The 17339-nt window shown below is 39.6% G+C and overlaps 1 non-coding gene across 1 annotated transcript; it reads left to right on the top strand.

Annotated features, from left to right (window-relative positions):
* The first annotated feature begins 4273 nt into the window (after window positions 1–4273).
* LOC146903952 (small nucleolar RNA R71) lies at window positions 4274–4379 on the top strand. Its single transcript, XR_015020966.1, has one exon. It is a non-coding gene; the product is annotated as a small nucleolar RNA R71 (small nucleolar RNA).
* Window positions 4380–17339: the final 12960 nt, after the last annotated feature.

Here is a 17339-nt window from a genome sequence, read left to right as displayed (position 1 = left end):
ACTGTCTTCTCCAGAATCTGTTTCAGCTGTCGGTTTGAAACTTCTGCTTGACCACTAGTTTGTGGGTGATAGGGAGTTGCAACTTTGTGCTTAATGTTATACTTTTTGAGCACATTTTCAAGAAAATTATTGCAAAAATGCTTCCCCCCCATCACTGATCAATACTCTAGGGGTTCCAAACCTAGTGAAAATATTCTTTTGAAGGAAGTTGACAACCGTTTTGGCATCATTAGCAACACATGGTATCGCTTCAACCCACTTTGTGACATAATCAACACAGACTAGAATATGGAGATAAGAGTAAGAGGAAGGGAATGGTCCCATAAAATCAATACCCCAACAATCAAATGGTTCAACTTCAATGATTCCTTTTAGGGGCATTTCATTCCTCTTTGATATGTTACCTGTCCTTTGGCATCTGTCACATCTTGTGACAAAGTCGTGGCAATCTTTGAAAAGGGTGGGCCACCAGAATCCACTTTGCAAAATTTTTGCAGCTGTTCTTTCTCCACTGTGGTGGCCTCCATAAGCTGAGCTATGGCAGTGCCACATGATACTATGTGCTTCCTCACCTGCAACACAACGTCTAATCAAACCGTCAGTACCTACCTTAAACAGATATGGGTCATCCCACAAGTAGTGGTTTGCATATTTGAAGAACTTTTTCCTCTGAGGGTAGGTCAGATCATCAGGAACTATGTTACCGGCCTTAAAGTTTGCCATGTCAGCAAACCAAGGTCTTTCTCCAATAGCAAACAGCTGTTCATCAGGGAACTCGGCCTTGATGGCCTTCTCCCTCTTTGTTACCTCATCATTCTCTAGCCTTGAGAGGTGGTCAGCTACCACGTTCTCGACTCCCTTCTTGTCACGAATTTCAAGATCAAATTCTTGCAATAATAGGATCCACCTCAACAGTCGAGGCTTTGAATCCCCTTTAGTTAAGAGATATTTGAGAGCTGCATGATCTGTAAAAACGATGACTTTGGAGCCTATTAGATAAGAACAAAATTTTTCCAATGCAAAGATTACCGCAAGCAATTCCTTTTCAGTTGTGGAATAGTTAACTTGATTTTCATTTAAAACCTTGCTTGCATAGTAAATTGCATGAAAAAATTTGTTCTTGTGTTGGCCTAGGACTGCACCAACAGCATAATCACTTGCATCACACATAAGTTCAAAAGGTAAATCCCAATCGGGTGCAATGATTATTGGTGCAGTTACCAACTTGTTTTTAATCAAAGAAAAAGCATTTAGACATTCAGAATCAAAATGAAACTCGTTTTCTTTGACCAAGAGGTTACAGAGGGGTTTGGAAATTTTAGAAAAGTCTTTTATGAACCGCCGATAGAAACCGGCATGCCCCAAGAAACTCCTCACTCCTTTAATGTTGACGGGTGGAGGAAGTTTCTCTATAACCTCTATCTTGGCTTGGTCCACCTCAATGCCTTTAGCACTTATTTTATGTCCCAAAACTATACCTTCAGTTACCATAAAATGACATTTTTCCCAATTCAAAACAAGGTTAGTTTCGGTGCATCTTTTAAGTACATCATTTAAATGGAACAAGCATTGATCAAAAGACTTACCAAAAATAGAAAAGTCGTCCATAAATACCTCAATGTTCTTCTCTATCATATCAGAGAAGATGGAAAGCATGCACCTTTGAAAGGTTGCCGGCGCATTACACAGCCCAAAGGGCATCCTTCGATAAGCAAACACTCCAAATGGACAAGTGAAGGCAGTCTTTTCTTGATCCTCCGGAGCTACTGCAATTTGATTATACCCTGAATACCCATCCAAGAAGCAATAGAAAGCTTGGCCAGCCAATCTCTCAATCATTTGATCCATGAATGGTAATGGAAAGTGGTCCTTTCTTGTTGCGGTATTCAACCTCCGGTAGTCTATACACATTCTCCAACCAGTGACGGTGCGGGTAGGTATCAATTCATTTTTTTCATTTGCTACCACCGTCATTCCTCCTTTCTTGGGTACCACATGAACTGGACTTACCCATGAGCTATCTGAGATAGGGTAGATCATACCTGCATCTAGTAACTTCAGCACCTCTTTCTTTACCACTTCCTTCATTGTTGGGTTAAGTCTCCTTTGAGGTTGAACCACCGGTTTGTATTCAGCCTCCATGTGTATTTTATGCATGCAATAAGCTGGACTAATACCCTTCAAATCAGAAATGTTCCACCCCAAAGCTCCTTGATTGTCTCTTAACACCCTCATTAATTTTTCTTCTTCCAAAGGTGTCAAGGTATTGCTGATGATTACTGGTTTAGAGGCATCCTTAGTGAGAAAAAAATATTTCAAGTGAGAAGGGAGTTCTTTTAATTCTGGATTTTTCTCTCCTTCTCCACTCAAAATAGGAGCATCCATAGAGTGCTTACCCATTAATTATTCTATTTTTACCGGACCCAACTCTTGCTTGCTTGCTGCTAGTTGCTTCACACAATCACTTACTTCAAGATCTTCATCATCTTCACCTTTTGCTATAGAATTCACAATTGCACGTTCAAGAGGGTGTGTTGGTTGATGTTCACAAGAGTCATCTTTAACTATTTCTTCAACAATGTCAATCCGGTAACACTTGGGATTTTCATCTTTGTGCTTCATGGCCTCAAATATATTAAACACTACTTGCTCCTTATGGAATCTCAACATTAGCTCTCCTTTCTCAATGTCAATCAAAGCACGGCCAGTTGCAAGGAAAGGTCTTCCTAGAATGAGTGGCATATCCTCATCTTCAGCCATATCTAAGATCACAAAATCTGCTGGAAATACCAAGTCATTAACCTTGACTAGCACATCTTCAAGTATACCGAAAGGATAAGAGATTGACCGATCAGCTAAAGTAATGGTCATTCTTGTTGGTTTTGGTTCCCCACACTTAAGCTTCTTCATCATTGAAAGAGGCATTAGATTTATACTTGCTCCCAAGTCACATAAAGCTCTTCCAATGTCTACCGGTCCAATTGAACAAGGGATAGTAAATGCACCAGGATCCTTCAGCTTAGGTGGCAGCTTCTTTTGAAGAATAGCACTACAATTTTCAGAAAGTGCAATATTCTCATCATCCTTAGGCTTCCTTCGTTTAGTTAACAAGTCTTTCATGAACTTAGCATATAACGGCATTTGATCAAGAGCTTCGCCGAAAGGAATATTCACCTGAAGTTGTGAGAAAAGTTGCATGAACTTCTTGAATTGACCTTCATCCTTTTCTTTCTTCTTCGAAAGGTGAGGGTATGGAAGCTTCACATATGATGGAATAACCTGTGGTTTGTCTCCATCTTTCAAAATTTGACTCTTCGACTTCCTCAAGATTGAATCTTCATCAATTAACTTCTCACTTTTTTCTCCCTCTATTTTTTTCTTCCTTTCGTTTTCAACTACTCCATGATCATTTTCTTTTTCAACTACACCCTCATCATTTTTTTCAACTACATCATTCTCCTCCACCTCAACTACTTCATCAACCTTCTTTGGAGCTTTTGGAACTAAAGGTGTCAAAACCTTTTTGCTCCTCAATTCAATAGCATTACAAGACTCATTCTTTGGGTTATCTTTAGTGTTACATGAGAATCCGCCTTTGTTTTGTTCAGCCAACTGCTTAGCCAATTGCCCCAGTTGAGTTTCAAGCATCTTCCTAGAAGCGTCATTGTTCTTTCTTTCAGCTTCTTGACTTTTCTTCATCTCTTCAAAGTTGCCTTGAGTCATCTTCATGAAGTTCATCATAGTTTCCTCAAGAGCTGATGGCTTCCTTTGTTGTTGTCGAGGAGGAGTGAGCATCTGAGAGTTCAAAGCATTGTTATTTGAGTAGCTTAGATTTGGATGCTTATTAATGCCTGAATTGTAGTATTGATTCTGCCTTTGATAACCTCCTATGAAGTTAGCTTCTTCACTTGATCCTTCCGGAACACATTCACCGTTGGGATGTTCTTCACCACATAAGTCACATTTGATTGCAGCCACTTGTTGTTGCTTATGAGCCAAAGTGAAGCCTTGAAACTCCTTAGTTAGAGCTTCGATTTGTTTATTCATAGCTGCTTGGTTAGCAAGGATAGCAGTTTGTTCACTCACCCCAAACACTCCTCTTTCTTTCTTTTTAGCTTGATCACGATACTCATTGCCAGCCATATTTTCAATCAGAGCTTGAACTTCATGATCAGTTTTGCTCTTGAGACTACCTCCCGCGGAAGCATCTAAGAACATTCTAGTGTTTGGTGTTACCCCCTCAGTGAAGATTTGGAGGTATTGTTTCTCGGTGAACTCATGATTAGGGCACCTCTTAAGAAGCAAATTGAATCGCTCCCAAGCATCATACAATGATTCACCTTCTCCTTGCTTGAAGTTAGAGATCTCCATCTTATTTTCCCAATATTTAGACATAGGGAAATATTTCTCCAAGAACTTCAGCTCTAACTCTTCCCATGTTTGGACAGTCCCGTTTGGTATTGTTAGCAACCAATCTTTTGCTCTTCCCGTCAAGGTGAAAGGAAACAGCCTTAGCTTCTTTTGTGCTTTAGTCACGGTGGCTGGTTGCACACAAAACTCGCAGGTTTCAGCAAAGCGGCTCAAGTGTTCATGAGGACTCATAGCTTCAGTCCCATCGAATTGCTTGTCCCTCAAACCGTTGAGGACAGTTGTCTTGATGTCGAAAGCTACGGGGTTAGCGGGTTGAAAAGTGTGGGTCAGTTGACCGCGATGAGTGGCTAACCCGTAGTCTCCTAGCTTAGGTCTCGGTGGTACAACTCCTTCTCCTTCCATAGTTGCAGATTTAGGAGAAGAGATCGTTTCAGATTCAGTTGAGAGTGGCTCCGGTATTTGTTCTCGAACACCCGGTGGAACGGACTGAGCTAACCTTTGCGATCGGACAGCTTTCCGAAGTGCTCTAGCAGTCCTTTCAATTTCCGGATCGTACTCTAAGTCGTCTGAGCTCTGTTTACCTCGCATAAACAGCAAAATACCTTAGTAGCACTGCACAACGCAAAGTAATCAAGTGAATATGAAAACAGAAAAATAAAAATTAAAAACAGAAAATTAAATTGCAAAAACCCTAAATTATAACGTAATTGCCTTGTTGAAATAATTCAACAGTCCCCGGCAGCGGCGCCAAAAACTTGATAGGCGTTTGGCAAGTGCACCAAATACTATCGAAGTAGTAAAAATATCGATCCCACGAGGACTGTTTTTAACTTCAATAATTCAATTGCGTTATAAAAATAGGATGTATAAAATTTATTTTGTTTTGCCACTAGGCAATAGATTGGGTTTGATTTTAATTAAATCAAGAAACAGAAAATAAAGATTTGTTAAGAAAATATGGAGAGAGATGAGATCAGATCCGTCGAATCCTCTAAGTTCCCCTAATTGGTCTACTGCACCTATTTGTTATGAATCCTTTTCTAATTTACGATGATTAACAAAATAGCCCTAATCAATCCCTTGAGTTAGGACCCTCTTCTTAAACTACAGCCCCTAATTCCTTAGGTGGTCTAATAATTCTTGAAGGTTTTACCGAACGTTAACCTATTATCACTAACAAACGATTATCTATTCCTAGACTAACCCTGTTTATTAGAACAATTCAATTAGGTCTAAGTTGAAAGCCATGGTCAGTGGTCATTCATTCTCACGAAATCAAGTTATATGTGATCAAGATATAAAAAGCATTAAGAACAATTGAATTGAATAAACTAGAATTGAATTCATAAACAAAATAGAGTTTCACAGCAACATGTGTCAATTAGGGTTACAAAGATTCATCTCGGATCTAATCTCTAAGAGATTTAGCTACTCATAATCGAGTTTACAAATAGCATAATCAATGATTGAAATAAAACATACATGAATTGGTAAAAGGTTGAAGAAATCGCCCTTCTAGCCGTCTCCGATGTCTCAAAATCGCATTTTGCTCTCCAAAATCGTAACCCTTTTCTTCTGGCTGAGTGCAGTATTTATAGAGATTTATGGGCCCGACCTAGCAAAATCGCGCCGCGCCATGTATATAGGCGTGCCGCGATTTCCTCATTACAGGAAGTGTGTATTTTTTGTTCCAAAATCGCGGCAAGGCTCCATTTTGGCGTGGCGCGATTTGGTCTGGCAGAACTTCAGTTTTTCATCTTTTTGTACCCCGGAATAGTGAAAATTGCATGAGAACTAACAAAATGTCACAATAAGTCCTAAAAATTACGTAATGACAACATGTCATCAAGAGGTTAGGTCCGAGATGATTCTTTGTAACCCTAATTGATACATGATGCTGTGAAACTCTATTTATTGTGAATGATTATTTAGTTTTATCTGTAAACACCATTATGAGTAGCTAAATCCATTAGAGGTTAGGTCTGAGATGATTCTTTGTAACCCTAGTTGATACATGATGCTGTGAAACTCTATTTATTGTGAATGATTATTTAGTTTTTATTTAATTCAATTGTTCTTAATGTTTTTTATATCATGATCAAATATAAATATGATTTTGTGAGAACGAATGACTACTGACCATAGCTTTCGACTTAGACCTAATTGAATTGTTCTAATAAACATGGTTAGTCTAGGAATAGATAATCGTTTGTTAGTGATATTAGGTTAACGTGCTTAAACCTCCAAGGATTGTTAGACCACCTAAGGAATTAGGGGCAGTAGTTTGAGAAGAGGATCCTAACTCAAGGGATTGAATATGACTATTTTGTTAACTATCGTGGGACTAGAAAATCATTCATAAGAATAGGTGCAACATACTAATTAGGGGAACATAGATGATTCGAAAGACCTAAACTCATCTCTCTCTAATTCTTTAAAACCAGCTTAATTTTCTGTCGTTACTTTGATGCAATCAAACCATAACTACTGCCTAGTGGCAACCAAAAATAACTTTTATACATCCTAAGTTCCAACGTAATTAAATTATTAAGATTAAAAACAGTCCTCGTGGGATCAATATTTTTATTATTTCGATAGTTTTTGGTACACTTGCCAAACTTCTATCAAGTTTTTGGCGCGGACTATTGATTTATTTCAACAAGGAAATTACGTTATAATTTAGGATTTCTGCAATTTAATTTTCTGTTTTAAAATTTTCTTTGTTTCAGTATTCATTAATTATTTTATATCGTGCAGTGCTACTAAGGTATTTTGCTGTTTATGCGAGGTAAACAGAGCGCCGACGACTTAGATTACGATCTGGAAATAGAAAGGACTGCAAGAGCACTTCGGAAAGCTGTCCGGTTGCAAAGGTTGTCTCAATCTGTTCCACCTAGTGCACGGGAACCGATACCGGAGCCGACACCTGCTGAATTTGAAACAAGCTCTTCTCCTAAATCTGTCATCATGGGAGAGCCTCAACCAGAGAGACCTAAGTTGGGAGACTATGGTTTAGCTAATAACTGTGGTCACCTGACTCACACTTTCCAACCTACTAATCCCATGGCTTTTGATATCAAGACATCTGTTCAGAATGGGTTGAAGGAGAGACAGATCGATGGGACCGACCTCATGAGTCCTCATGAACATTTGAGTCACTTTGCTGAGACCTGTGAGTTTTATGTACCTCTAGCTAATGTTACGGAGAGTCAGAAGAGACTTAGGTTGTTTCCATTCACCTTAACCGAGAGAGCCAAAGATTGGTTGCTATCTTTACCAAGTGGAACAATTCAAACATGGGATGAGCTGGAGCTGAAATTCTTAGAGAAATACTTTCCTATGGCCAAATATCTTGACAAGAAACAAGAGATTTCGAACTTTAGGCAAGGGGAGAGTGAGTCACTATATGATGCTTGGGAGCGATTTAACTTGCTTCTAAAGAGATGTCCTAATCATGAATTCACTGAAAAGCAGTACCTCCAAATCTTTACTGAGGGCTTAACACATAACAACAGGATGTTCCTTGATGCCTCAGCTGGAGGTAGTCTGAAGTCAAAAACTAATCATGAAGTCCAATCTCTGATTGAAAGCATGGCTGCAAACGAATATTGTGTTGATGTGAAAAAGAAAGAAAGAGGAGTATTTGGGGTGAGTGATCAAACTGCAATCTTAGCTAACCAAGCAGCCATGAACAAGCAATTGGAGACTCTAACTAAGGAGTTTCAAGGGTTCACTTTAGCCCACAAGAAACAACAAGTGGCTGAAATCAGATTTGATATGTGTGGAGAAGGACATGCTAACGGTGAGTGTGTACCTGAAGGATCTATTGAGGAAGCTAACTACATGGGGAGCTATCAAAGGCAAAATCAATACTACAATTCAGGGTTCAACAAGCATCCCAACTTAAGTTACTCAAATAACAACACTTTGAACCCTCTAATGCCTAATCCTCAACAACAGCAGCAAAGGAAGCCTTCAGCTCTTGAAGAAAATATGATTAACTTCATGAAGATGACTCAAGGAAACTTTGAAGAAATGAAGAAAAGTCAAGAAGCCGAAAGGAAAAATAATGAAGCCTCCAGGAAGATGCTTGAAACTCAACTGGGACATGTGGCTAAGCAGTTGGCTGAACAAAACAAAGGGGGATTCTCAGGAAACACTAAAGAGGACCCTAAAAGTGAGTCTTGCAATGCTATTGAGTTATGAAGCAAAAAGGTTTTGACACCTTTAATTCCAAAAGTTCCAAAGAAATTAAGTTGATGAAGTGGTAGTGGAGGTAGAGAAAGATGGTGAAGTTGAAAAGAATGTTGAAGATGTAGTTGAAAAAGAAATTGAACATGGTGTAGTTGAAAAAGAGAGTGACCAAGGAGTAGTTGAAAATGAAAAGAAGAAAAAAATAGAGGGAGAAAAAAGTGAGAAATTGATAGATGAAGATTTAATCTTGAGGAAGTCGAAGAGTCAAATATTGAAGGATGGAGATAAACCACAAGTTATTTCATCATATGTAAAGCTTCCATATCCTCATCTAGCAAAGAAGAAGAAGAAGGAAGAAGGACAATTCAAGAAGTTCATGCAACTCTTCTCACAACTTTAGGTGAATATTCCTTTCGGTGAAGCTCTTGATCAAATGCCCGTGTATGCTAAGTTCATGAAAGAATTGTTAACGGGAAGAAGGAAGCCAAAAGATGATGAGAACATTTCTCTTTCCAAAAATTGTAGTGCTATTCTCCAAAAGAAACTCCCACCGAAGCTAAAAGATCCTGGTGCTTTTACTATCCCTTGTTCCATTGGGCCGGTAGACATTGGTAGAGCTTTATGTGATTTAGGGGCAATTATCAACTTGATGCCCCTCTCAATGATGAAGAAGCTTGGATGTGGTGAACCAAAGCCAACAAGAATGACCATTACTCTAGCTGATCGGTCAATCTCTTATCCTTTCAGTGTGCTTGAAGATGTGCTAGTTAAGGTTAATGATCTAGTGTTTCCAGCAGATTTTGTGATCCTAGACATGGCCGAAGATGAAGAAATACCACTAATTCTAGGAAGACCTTTCCTTGCAACTGGTCGTGCTTTGATTGATGTTGAGATGGGAGAGCTAATGTTGAGATTTCATAATGAGCAAGTGGTGTTCAATATCTTTGAGGCAATGAAACACCGAGATGAAAACCCAAAGTGTTACCGGATTGATGTTGTTGAAGAGATAGTTGAGGACAATTCACGTGAACCTCAACCACCACAACCTCTTGAAAGAACAATTGTAAATTCTATAGAGAGTTGTGAGCCAGATGAAGATCTTGAGGTGAGTGATTGTGTCAAGCAACTTGAGGGAAGCAAGCAAGAGTTGGGACAAGTAAAAATTGAAGAATTAATTGGTAAAAACTCTACAGGTGCGCCAACTTTGAGTGGAGAAGGAGAAAAAAATCCAGAATTGAAAGAACTTCCTTCTCACCTGAAGTATGTGTTTCTTAGCAAGGACGCCTCAAAACCAGCAATCATCTGCAGCACCTTGACACCCTTAGAAGAAGAAAATTGATGAGGGTGTTGAGGAACAATCAAGGAGCTTTGGGGTGGAACATTTCTAATTTGAAGGGTATTAGTCCAGCTTATTGCATGCACAAGATACACATGGAGGCTGAATACAAACCGGTGGTTCAACCTCAAAGAAGACTAAACCTAACAATCAAGGAAGTGGTGAAGAAGGAGGTGCTTAAGTTACTCGATGCAGGTATGATTTACCCTATCTCTGATAGTTCATGGGTAAGTCCTGTTCATGTGGTGCCTAAGAAAGGAGGAATGACGGTGGTGGCTAATGAAAAAAATGAATTGATACCCAACCTGTAATATCCCACTTTTATGATACGAAGAATTACTTGTTAACGATAGATTAAACGCGGTTAAGACTAAGGGTAAAATGGTAATTTCTCTTGGAGGGGCTATTTAAGGATTTTTGGTTCAAGAATTTCATAATTTTTACCATTTTCTCTCTCTAGGGTAAAGAATCAAATTCTTCTCTCCCTTCTCTCTAGGAAATCGGTTCCCTCTTTCTCTCACTCTACACAATCTTTGATTTCATCTTCCTTCTTGTGTTAATCAAACCAAGGATGGCTAGGGTTTATGGTTTTGGTTAGTGGCATGTTCAAACAATCTTCTCTTTTCTTCTCTACTCATCTTCTACTCAAGATCCTCTTTTAATCTTCACTCAAACCTTCAAGAAGTTAGTTTTGAAGCAAGGCTAGGGTTTGGTACTTGTTGGTGACAAGTTGGAAGGAAGCTTCACCAACATCCATCTCTTCTCAAGGGTTTTGGACTTAGGGTTTGCTGTCAAGGTTTCCAAGTTGTGGTCTAGATTTGAAGATATTTTAAGGTGAGTTCTAGAGTAGTTCCATTCCATGGGATGAGTGTTAAAGCTTGCAAGAAAACTATATATTTTTCTAGGGTTAATGTATAGGAAAGTTACCCCTTTTATGCCATGCATCTTATACTTGTGAATACTTGCATAATAGCTGATTTACAGGTTCTATATGACTTCTAGTACTATGGTATGCCTTGGGATGCCTTGCTTTGAGGTTTTTGGGTGAAAAATGTCATTTTTACATGTTCTGAACTGTCCTAACTCGCCACGGCGAGCTATTACTCGCCACGGCGAGCTAGAACTCCGAAAGGGGGGTTCCACTCGCCCCCAACTCGCCTAGGCGAGTAGCTACTCGCCTCCCACACCATTTTACTCGCCATGGCGAGCAGGCAATGGGGAAGACTCCTTGTCTTGTTCGTCATGGGTGGTTAGGGCGTACACGGGTGGTTCTCTCCGAGCAATTCTTGAAATGGTAACCCCTCAATTCAAGACACCAAGGCATAGTTTCCAAAAGAATGTTTCTTGAATGTTAAGCAAGTATTCATTATGCATAAATGAGCATGGTATACGAGGGAGTTTATTAGATAAGTTGAATGGGCATTATGAAATAGTGAAGTAGGAAATGGAACTAGAGCCTCGACGTAGATGTCGAGAACTAGGATGTAGATCATGATTAATTATGTCAAGGGTAATGAATGTCTTTTATGCTTATGAGTTCATATGTATTACCCTAAGGATCGATCAAGGATCCGGGTTAAAGGGATTTAACTCAAGTGGTTATAGATTAATCATTCATGTATGCATAAGTTTATGACTAATATGAGTTGTAGGTGTTCGTGTCTCTCGTTATCCACGTTAGGGGGATGCAAGAGGTTCTCGACCTAAGGGGAACGGTTCAAGCCGCAAGGGACCCGCACGACACTGAGGGAGTCCGATGTACGTACATCGGTCATGTATGGGAGTGTACTCGGGGTTACTCCACCCGGGACTCTCCGTAAAACGAACCAAGATTATGTTTGATTGTTCAACCCTAGCATAATGATATAATGAATGTATTCATGCATGATTATGATATGATGATAGATATGAGCAAGATATTAAGGATTGCAAAGGACGTTCCTAGGTTACCCTATTCGTCCGGTATAGGTTGTGCCATGATTTAATTCATGTTTAGGCTTCGATACATTTAGTGTATCTTAGCAAAGCGGTTCTAGGAACCCTTAACCGCCGTGGCACGTATGTTGTTAGTAAGCCTATAACAAATAGGAAAGACCTAAGACGGGCTATAGCATGCACGACCGTCAAAGGTACAAGTCCACACACGTATAATCAACCGGCAGGTTGTAAAGTAGACACGTGATAACCATAGGATATCCCCGAGGTTATCACTAGCCTAGGGCTAGGAGGAGCTCACTGAGACATTATGTCTCACCCAACTCCTTATTTGTTCAGGTTCACAGGTTGCGCAAGGAAAAGGTAAAGAAAAAGTCTTGGATTGATCGTGGCTTCATGGAATCGTCTTGCTGTAAAATAGAGATGTATATGTTATATTATAAGATGTGTTTTTATGGGTCTCGTAGTTACCCTATGTGTGTTAAACCTTTTTGGTGTAATAATGTAACATAGTAGCTTTGGATGGTGTTGTAACCGAACTTCCGGCTTGATGTCGTGTCTTGTATTTGTATAATTAATGTATCCAATGCCAGTTTAACGCTTATTTGAATATTCTAGACACTTTCAAATTTAGGCGTTACAATTTGGTATCAGAGCAGGTCTTTCCAGATCGTGCCTTGGGTCATTAATAATACAAACCAAGTAGTCTTTCTTTTTGGTGTGTAAGATATTTGTCCTCATTGTTATATTGGTTAAAATTGATCACTTTGACTTAAATATGACAGTTAGAGCGAAAATGTCTGGAGCCCGAAGGGGACGAGGCCGGCCAAGAGGTAATCCGTATGTGGAGGAGAATGTTAATCCTGATGCTCAGATGTGGGCACAGTTGATGCAACAAAACCAACAGATGATGCATATGATGCAGCAGCAGATACAGCAGAACGCTCAGACTCAGCAGCAGTGGGCTGCGAATATGCAGCAAGGTCCGGGTGTTTGTCATCAGCCTCCTCCACCACCACCAGTTGTGGGAAATCCAATTTTTCGAGAATTTAACCGGAACCATCCCCCGGAGTTTGATGGTAGTGGTGAGCCACCTGAAGCTAAGAGGTGGATCAAGCAAATGGAAAAGATTTTTCTGATGGTTCACTGTACCGAGGAAGATAAAGTGGTTTTTGCAACGAATCAATTCCGAGGTGCAGCGCTTGATTGGTGGGAAACTGCTCGGCGTAGAATGGAGAATAATGGGTTGGAGTTGAACTGGGAGAATTTCAAGCAAGTGATGAAGGAGAAGTACATTCCTTTGTCATATAAGGTCAGGAAGGAGCAAGAATTTCTCCATCTGAGGCAAGGTCACATGTCGGTGACAGATTTTATGAAAAAATTTGAGGAATTATCTTATTACTCTACTCACAATGAGTATGCGGGTAATGAGATGTGGAAGGTCAATCAATATAATAATGCTTTGAGGGGAGAACTCTATGCAGTGGTGAGTCAGCAAAGGGTAACAGATTATGATGAGTTGGTGCATAACAGCATGGAGGCTGAAAGAGGTTTTGACAAGGCAGCTAGAGAAGGTTCTGGGGCAGGTGGAAGAAACCGAGGTAACTTTGTCGACAAGTATCATGAGAAGCTGAAACCCAAGGGTTCTCCAACTAGAGGAAAGTACACAGGTCCGCCTAAAACTTATCCAACTTGCAGGAAGTGTGGCAAGGCTCATCAAGGAGAATGTAGATCAGGTTCTAATAATTGTTTTGCATGCGGTCAGTCGGGGCATTATGTGGTTGATTGTCCAAACAGAGGAAATAGGGGCAAGGGCGTGAGTACTACGATGAGTAAAGGTAGAGTGTATTCCCTTGATGGTAAGAAGGCGCAGTCAAATGAAGACTTGATTGGTGGTACGTGTTTTCTTGGTCAGAATCCTGTTAATGTTTTATTTGATTGTGGTGCGTCATGTTCTTTCATTTCATTTCAATGTGTAGAAGCTCTTCAGTTGTCTACTTCATTATTAAATCCCCCTATGAAAGTCACCACGGCTACTGACGGAAGTATTGTCGCGAATTATGTTTGTGAAAATTGTCCCATCACCGTATCTAGTAAGACGTACTATATAGATTTAGTATGTCTTCCGATGAAGCAACTTGATGTTATATTAGGTATGGATTGGTTGTCAGTCAATCATGTGTATATTGGGTGTGCAGAAAAGACTATTTACAAGCCAACTAGTAATACGGTGGAAGGTGTAGCGTTGTCAGAACTGATTAAGCACACGTATCAGATGGCTCAGTTTATTTGTGCACAAGATAAAGGTTTTTATGTAATGCTCACGGTGACTCCAGAATCAGACTTAAGCCCCAGTGATATTCCAATAGTTAGTGAGTATTTGGATGTTTTTCCACCCGATATTACTAGCTTGCCACCGGAAAGGGAGATTGAGTTTTCCATTGACTTGATTCCGGGAGCCGAACCTGTGTCGGTAGCACCTTATAGAATGTCTCCTTTGGAACTTAAGGAACTGAAATCGCAATTAGAAGATCTTATTCAGAAGCATTTCATTAGACCCAGCGTGTCTCCATGGGGTGCACCGGTATTGTTGGTCAAGAAGAAAGATGGCAGCATGAGGTTGTGTATTGATTACCGTCAGCTTAATAAGGTAACTATCAAAAACAAGTACCCTTTGCCAAGGATTGATGATCTCCTTGATCAACTTAAGGGAGCGTGTGTGTTCTCAAAAATTGATCTTAGGTCGGGTTATCATCAGATACGCATCAAATCCTCTGACGTGTCCAAGACGGCTTTCAGAACTCGTTACGGGCACTATGAATTCCTGGTTATGCCTTTTGGGGTGTCCAATGCACCAGCAGTCTTCATGGATTATATGAACCGGATTTTCCAACCTTACCTAGATCAGTTTGTTATTATTTTCATTGATGACATTCTGATTTATTCTAAGAATCCGCAAGAGCATGCTCAGCACCTAAGAATAGTGTTGGATATCCTTCGGGAGAAGCAATTGTTTGCAAAGTTCAGTAAGTGCGAGTTTTGGTTATCGGAAGTCAAATTTCTGGGCCATGTTATTTCTCAGGGTGGTGTAGCCGTTGATGTAACACCCCGTTTTCCCAACATAAAAATTTCATTTAAAATCAGAGTATTTTGATCACAACGGAATGTCACATACTTCATTTAAATCATAAAATGGATAATAATGATTATCCTTCAAATTCAACATCATGAAATATCTTAAACTATTGCAGCGGAAAATAGTTCAACATTTTAAAGTCTTGGCACGCAGGCCTTATTGGAAAATCTCATAAATTAGTTCATAAAAGAGACACGTAAGGAATAGAAGTAAAAGCAAGCCCCCATCCCGTTACGTATCAGAGCACCTAGACACCAACTGAGGAGTCCACTCACGAACGCCTCTAATCTTTATTACCTGCACATTACCCACGGTCGAGGCAACATATACGCAGAAGGGGTGAGATTTCATAATCAATACATTAAGAATATAATCCAATAAAATGCATTTAACAACTTAAACATTAATAACATATCAACAATTAACAATTAGCATAATTTTTCATCACAAATCATAATCAACTTAACACTCAACTTGACGGCACAACTCATCCTTAACCATGCAACTCTATCGACTCAACAACAACTTAACAACACGACTCATCTTTGACCATGCAACTCTATCAACTCGACAACATCTTGACAACTTAAACATCATGAACCTCTTGATATGCAAATGCATGTGGTACCAATCAACAACAAAATGAGCATAATAGGCTTCTTCAACGTGTGAGCACAAAGGCTGCCGGGCCTAAAGCCCCCAACTTTAATGAGCACAAAGGCTGCTGGGCCTAAAGCCCCCAACTTTAATGAGCACAAAGGCTGCCGGGCCTAAAGCCCCCAACTTTAATGAGCACAGAGGCTGCCGGGCCTAAAGCCCCCAACTTTAATGAGTATGCAATGAACTCAACTTCCAACAACTTAGACAACGACGTGTACAACTCATACGACTCATAATCATGGACAACTTCTTAAAATTCCAACAACATAGACCGACTCATGCGACCTCAAGACACTAACGGTCGTCAACAGAAAACAGCAGCAACATACAACAATTAACAACGCTTGAATGTGTTAACATTCACATAAAGAATTAATTACATCAATATAAATATCATAAAACATCATTATAGCATTCATGCAGCAACACCTCTAATTTCAGTCACCATAACAGACTTCTGGAGCTTATGAAAACATCCTAAACAGCTCTCTAACTTACTTCTAAGGTCATCTCAAGACTACACGTGCGAAAGGATCGCATCGGGACAATTTTGGGCAACTAACAGCCTAACTCGCAGTGGCGAGTAACTTTGCTCGCAATGGCGAGCAAAGCGCACATTCTGGGATTCCTAAGGTCCTGCTCGCAATGGCGAGCTATCCTGCTCGCAATGGCGAGTGTTTGGGTACTCGCAGTTGCGAGTTGTTTTGTTCGCAATGGCGAGCGATGGCTCCTAGCTCGCAATTGCGAGTGTTCTTGCTCGCAGGTGCGAGCGATGAATGTCAGTACGGCCAGAAACCTAAAAATCTCAACTTTTCACCTATTCTCATGTTTCTTTCATCCAATTAGCATCTAATTATCATCCTAGGCAATATCTAAGGTCTGTACACTAATTTTGCATCATTCTAACATCTTTTCATGGTTCAATCATCAAAATCGATCTTAACCCTAATTCCCAATTCTCACCAAAACTTAACCTAATCATGTTAAATTCATTCTACAGAATTACACCCTTAATAATATTGAAAATTAGTCTCACCCTTACCTAATAATAGCAGAATCGCAGCCCTCCTTTGGTTCTTCTCTCTTTCTGACTTTTCTCCAAAAACGTACGTACTACTTTTCCTAACTTATGTCTGTCTATTTATTTCTCCTTTTTACTCTTCTCACTACTAATTGCTCATCTCACCACGCAGCCCAATCTTTAATATTTTTATTTTATTTCTCATATCTTATTTTATTTAATAATAAAATAAGTCACACCAACATAACAACTTCACAACATCAATATACTTCACGTCATTCTAGAAAATCACATAATTTATCTATAAATCATGCAAACTATTTAAATTCTTAAATCATATAAATATATATATAAATATATATATATAAATCCTCATTGAATTAAGTAAATAATTAAGACGGGCGTTACAGTTGATCAATCAAAAGTTGAGGCGGTTCAAAATTGGGCAAGGCCAAAGAATGTTTCTGAGGTTCGGAGCTTTTTGGGACTAGCAGGATATTATCGACGGTTCATCATGCAGTTTTCTCAAATCGCTTTGCCTTTAACTCGACTCACGAGGAAAGAGGTACCTTTTTTGTGGGATGAGGAATGTGAAAGGAGTTTTAGGACCCTGAAGAAGAAGTTGACTCAAGCTCCTGTGTTGACAATTCCAGATCCAGAAAAGAAATATGTGGTATTTTGTGATG

The sequence above is a fragment of the Medicago sativa genome, chromosome 7 (assembly GCF_051527215.1).
Source record: "Medicago sativa cultivar Bolivia chromosome 7, Bolivia_mono, whole genome shotgun sequence".
NCBI classification, from domain to species: Eukaryota; Viridiplantae; Streptophyta; class Magnoliopsida; order Fabales; family Fabaceae; genus Medicago; species Medicago sativa.
This window is presented reverse-complemented; position numbering and strand designations above follow the sequence as displayed.